A 6,042-nucleotide genomic window follows, 5' to 3' on the forward strand; every position below is an offset into this window, starting at 1 on the left:
CCCAGTGCACACGGCCCCAACCTCTGGTACACACGGCTACAGCACCCAGTGCACACGGCCACAGCCCCCAGTGCACACGGCCCCAGTCTCTGGTACACACGGCTACAGCCCCCAGCACACACGGCTACAGCCCCAGTGCACACGGCCCCAGTCTCTGGTACACACGGCTACAGCCCCCAGTGCACACAGCTACAGCCCCCAGCACACACGGCTACAGCCCCAGTGCACACAGCCCTCACCACATCTGTGTACACAGCCCCCACCTTCTCCACACACTGCGCTCACGCTTCACCAAGAATGACGGATTTAAACGATTGGACGATCTCATTTAACCATTTAAAGCCGGTGACAGCAGCACTCATGCAGTTTACCACTATTCTCTGCATTTAGACCCCGATTTACATAAAACACGATTCACATTGGATCTCGAGCACACGATGCACCTTTACATAACCGCAGCGGAGGCGCTGTGACTACAACCTGAGGACAGCGGAGGCGCTGTGACTACAACCTGAGGACAGCGGAGGCGCTGTGACTACAACCTGAGGACAGCGGAGGCGCTGTGACTACAACCTGAGGACAGCGGAGGCGCTGTAACTACAACATGATGTCAGCGGAGGCGCTGTGACTACAACCTGAGGACAGCGGAGGCGCTGTAACTACAACCTGATGTCAGCGGAGGCGCTGTGACTACAACATGATGTCAGCGGAGGCCCTGTGACTACAACCTGAGGACAGCGGAGGCGCTGTGACTACAACCTGAGGACAGCGGAGGCGCTGTGACTACAACCTGAGGACAGCGGAGGCGCTGTAACTACAACCTGATGTCAGCGGAGGCGCTGTGACTACAACCTGAGGACAGCGGAGGCGCTGTGACTACAACCTGAGGACAGCGGAGGCGCTGTGACTACAACCTGAGGACAGCGGAGGCGCTGTGACTACAACCTGAGGACAGCGGAGGCGCTGTGACTACAACATAAGAACAACGGAGGCGCTGTGACTACAACATGAGGACAGCGGAGGCGCTGTGACTACAACATGAGAACAACGGAGGCGCTGTGACTACAACATGAGAACAACGGAGGCGCTGTGACTACAACATGAGGACAGCGGAGGCGCTGTGACTACAAAGTGAGGACAGCACTCACCCATCTCTCCTTCCTCCAGTCGCCAGCACACGGCTCCGGGCGTCTGACATATCCCTCTTCACAAAGGAGAGACGTTCTGGGGAAAGAGAGCGCCGCACACTGGAAGAGACACAAATTACATGAGCGCTACAATCGTCAGAATCAGAAAACGCCAAGAAATTACTCAAAACTCTAAAATGGAAATGAAAATGGCCGAGGTGCAGACTGTGTGTGCGGTGGTGACCAGACCCAGACAGATCCGGCTGCGCCCACAGTAGAGTTACGGCGCCCTCTGCTGGCAGCTCTCAGGACCAGGTGAGGCCCAGACAGATCCGGCTGCGCCCACAGTAGAGTTACGGCACCCTCTGCTGGCAGCTCTCAGGACCAGGTGAGGCCCAGACAGATCCGGCTGCGCCCACAGTACAGTTACGGCGCCCTCTGCTGGCAGCTCTCAGGACCAGGTGAAGCCCAGACAGATTCGGCTGCGCCCACAGTAGAGTTACGGCGCCCTCTGCTGGCAGCTCTCAGGACCAGGTGAAGCCCAGACAGATTCGGCTGCGCCCACAGTAGAGTTACGGCACCCTCTGCTGGCAGCTCTCAGGACCAGGTGAGGCCCAGACAGATCCGGCTGTGCCCACAGTAGAGTTACGGCGCCCTCTGCTGGCAGCTCTCAGGACCAGGTAAAGCCCAGACAGATTCGGCTGCGCCCACAGTAGAGTTACGGCACCCTCTGCTGGCAGCTCTTAGGACCAGGTGAGGCCCAGACAGATCCGGCTGGGCCCACAGTAGAGTTACGGCGCCCTCTGCTGGCAGCTCTCAGGACCAGGTGGAGCCCAGACAGATCCGGCTGCGCCCACAGTACAGTTACGGCGCCCTCTGCTGGCAGCTCTCAGGACCAGGTGATGCCCAGACAGATCCGGCTGCTTCCACAGTACAGTTACGGCGCCCTCTGCTGGCAGCTCTCAGGACCAGGTGAGGCCCATACAGATCCGGCTGCGCCCACAGTACAGTTACGGCGCCCTCTGTTGGCAGCTCTCAGGACCAGGTGAGGCCCATACAGATCCGGCTGTGCCCACAGTAGAGTTACGGCGCCCTCTGCTGGCAGCTCTCAGGACCAGGTGATGCCCAGACAGATCCGGCTGCGTCCACAGTACAGTTACGGCGCCCTCTGCTGGCAGCTCTCAGGACCAGGTGAGGCCCATACAGATCCGGCTGCGCCCACAGTAGAGTTACGGCGCCCTCTGCTGGCAGCTCTCAGGACCAGGTGAAGCCCAGACAGATTCGGCTGCGCCCACAGTAGAGTTACGGCACCCTCTGCTGGCAGCTCTCAGGACCAGGTGAGGCCCAGACAGATCCGGCTGTGCCCACAGTAGAGTTACGGCGCCCTCTGCTGGCAGCTCTCAGGACCAGGTAAAGCCCAGACAGATTCGGCTGCGCCCACAGTAGAGTTACGGCGCCCTCTGCTGGCAGCTCTCAGGACCAGGTGATGCCCAGACAGATCCGGCTGCGCCCACAGTACAGTTACGGCGCCCTCTGCTGGCAGCTCTCAGGACCAGGTGAGGCCCAGACAGATCCGGTTGCGCTCACAGTACAGTTACGGCCCCCTTTGCTGGCAGCTCTCAGGACCAGGTGGGAAGGGGAACAGATAACTGGGGCACCTCACAGTCCGCAGTCAGGATTGGGGTGAGGACTGAGGTTTCATTGTGTGCAGGAAATGGCCTCCGGCCGGGAACAGAGGGAACGGGGCCTAAGACAGGACACACAGTCTGGGAGAGCGGCACCTTTTAGAGAAGACAGGGGTCCCTCCTTTTTTAGGAGATGAAGGCGAGGTGGACATGGCGCTCCTCCTGCGTGGGGCCATACCATTCTGAGAAGAGCGGGGTGGAGGCTTCACAACATGGGCCCCTGAAAAAACACAAAAACACCATAAGCATTATATTACTGCTGACAACCTGCCAGTATATCCTGTCTGAGAGGTAGTCACAGCCCCGCTGAGGGTGCGGGACTCTCTGGGGGGGCTTGGACTGCAGGGGGCTCTGGGGGTGTTGGAGGTTTGAGGTGCAGGAGGATCTGGGGGTGTTGGAGGCTCTGAGGATGCAGGAGGAGCTTGGGGTGTTGGAGGCTCTGGGGTGCAGGACGCTCTGGGGTGCAGGAGGGGCTCAGGGTGCAGGAGGCTCTGAGGGTGCAGAAAGGGTTCGGGTGCAGGGGGCTCTGGGGTGCAGGGGGCTCTGGGGGTGCAGGACACTCTGGGGTGCAGGAGGGGCTCTGGGGTGAAGGGGGCTGTTGGGTGCAGTAGGGGCTCTGGGGGTGCAGGACGCTCTGGGGTACAGGAGGGGCTCTGGGGGTGCAGGGGACTCTGGGGGTGCAGGAGGGGCTCAGGGTGCAGGAGGGGCTCTGGGGTGCAGGAGGGGCTCTGGGGTGCAGGATGGGCTCTGAGGTGCAGGAGGCTCTGGGGTGCAGGAGGGGCTCAGGGTGCAGGGGGCTCTGGGGTGCAGGAGGCTCAGGGTGCAGGAGGGGCTCTGGGGTGCAGGAGGGGCTCGGGTGCAAGAGGGGCTCTGGGGTGCAGGACGCTCTGGGGTGCAGGACGCTCTGGGGTGCAGGAGGCTCAGGGTGCAGGAGGGGCTCAGGGTGCAGGGGACTAGGGTGCAGGAGGGGCTCAGGGTGCAGGACGCTCTGGGGTGGAGGGGGCTCTGGGGTGCAGGAGGGGCTCTGGGGTGCAGGAGGGGCTCTAGGGTGCAGGAGGGGCTCTGGGGTGCAGGAGGGGCTCAGGGTGCAGGAGGGTCTCAGGGTGCAGGACGCTCTGGGGTACAGGAGGCTCTGGGGTGCAGGAGGGTCTCAGGGTGCAGGACGCTCTGGGGTGGAGGGGGCTCTGGAGTGCAGGAGGGGCTCTGGGGTGCAGGAGGGGCTCTAGGGTGCAGGAGGGGCTCTGGGGTGCAGGAGGGGCTCAGGGTGCAGGAGGGGCTCAGGGTGCAGGACGCTCTGGGGTGCAGGAGGCTCTGGGGTGCAGGAGGGGCTCAGGGTGCAGGGGGGGCTCAGGGTGCAGGACGCTCTGGGGTGGAGGGGGCTCTGGGGTGCAGGAGGGGCTCTGGGGTGCAGGAGGGGCTCTGGGGTGCAGGAGGGGCTCAGGGTGCAGGGGGCTCTGGGGTGTAGGGGGCTCTGGGGTGCAGGAGGGGCTCAAGGTGCAGGAGGGGCTCAGGGTGCAGGACGCTCTGGAGTGCAGGGGGCTCTGGGGTGCAGGAGGTCCAGAGGATGACGGATTTTCTGCTGACCACCGTCCTCTAGTACAGGTGTGAATGAGGCTGTATGTGGAGTACAATGAGTGACGCCCTCCTACCTTGGCGCCCCCGCAGAGGGTCCCCTCTTTCCTCGCACACCCGCAGTCTCCTCAGGGCGTCGCTCAGCGCGGCTCGCAGCACCTGCATCTCGTCCTCCTGTAGCTGAAGCCTCTGCTCCAGATTGGATATCCGGTCGTCGGTGTCCATGGCGCTGGGCCCCGAAAGGCCATCATCTGGGGGGATGAGATGTAAGAGACCCCCTCCTCCGCCATCATGCCCCCCTCCCCCGATAGTGCCAGGCCCACCCCGAGGCCATCCTGGATATTGGGGTCCCGGTGCAGCGGGTGACACTCACCGTTACAGTACTGCAGGAGGGAGCTGGTGTCGTAGACGGAGCTGCCCCCGGCCCCGGACTCCGACATCTCCTCGTCTGTCTAATGTCTCGCTGTCCTCTGTTTTGTGTCTTCCTTTCTCTCCCTCTTCTCACATCCCTCTCGCTCGCTCTCTGGTCGCCATGGTAACTGCTTCCTGCAGCATCTTCTACTGTGGTCCCCCCGCCGTTCCATCACACAAGCCCCGCCCCCTCCTACCACTGACACATATACAGACACAATGTAACACATTCCAGAAACGTAGCAACTCATGATGATGTCATCAGTCACTGTATAGTACAGTGAGATGGAGGTCTCTGTGTAGTACACTGAGATGGAGGTCTCTGTGTAGTACAAAGAGATGGAGGTCTCTGTGTAGTACAGTGAGATGGAGGTCTCTGTGTAGTACAGTGAGATGGAGGTCTCTGTGTAGTGCAGTGAGATGGAGGTCTCTGTATAGTGCAGTGAGATGGAGGTCTCTGTGTAGTGCAGTGAGATGGAGGTCTCTGTATAGTGCAGTGAGATGGAGGTCTCTGTATAGTACAGTGAGATGGAGGTCTCTGTATAGTACAGTGAGATGGAGGTCTCTGTGTAGTGCAGTGAGATGGAGGTCTCTGTATAGTACAGTGAGATGGAGGTCTCTGTGTAGTGCAGTGAGATGGAGGTCTCTGTGTAGTGCAGTGAGATGGAGGTCTCTGTGTAGTGCAGTGAGATGGAGGTCTCTGTGTAGTACAGTGAGATGGAGGTCTCTGTGTAGTACAGTGAGATGGAGGTCTCTGTGTAGTACAGTGAGATGGAGGTCTCTGTGTAGTACAGTGAGATGGAGGTCTCTGTATAGTAGAGTGAGATGGAGGTCTCTGTGTAGTACAGTGAGATGGAGGTCTCTGTGTAGTGCAGTGAGATGGAGGTCTCTGTATAGTACAGTGAGATGGAGGTCTCTGTGTAGTACAGTGAGATGAAGGTCTCTGTGTAGTACAGTGAGATGGAGGTCTCTGTATAGTAGAGTGAGATGGAGGTCTCTGTGTAGTACAGTGAGATGGAGGTCTCTGTGTAGTACAGTGAGATGGAGGTCTCTGTGTAGTACAGTGAGATGGAGGTCTCTGTGTAGTGCAGTGAGATGGAGGTCTCTGTGTAGTACAGTGAGATGGAGGTCTCTGTGTAGTACAGTGAGATGGAGGTCTCTGTGTAGTACAGTGAGATGGAGGTCTCTGTATAGTACAGTGAGATGGAGGTCTCTGTATAGTACAGTGAGATGGAGGTCTCTGTGTA

Source organism: Bufo gargarizans, unplaced genomic scaffold, assembly GCF_014858855.1.
Source record: "Bufo gargarizans isolate SCDJY-AF-19 unplaced genomic scaffold, ASM1485885v1 original_scaffold_1953_pilon, whole genome shotgun sequence".
NCBI lineage: Eukaryota > Metazoa > Chordata > Amphibia > Anura > Bufonidae > Bufo > Bufo gargarizans.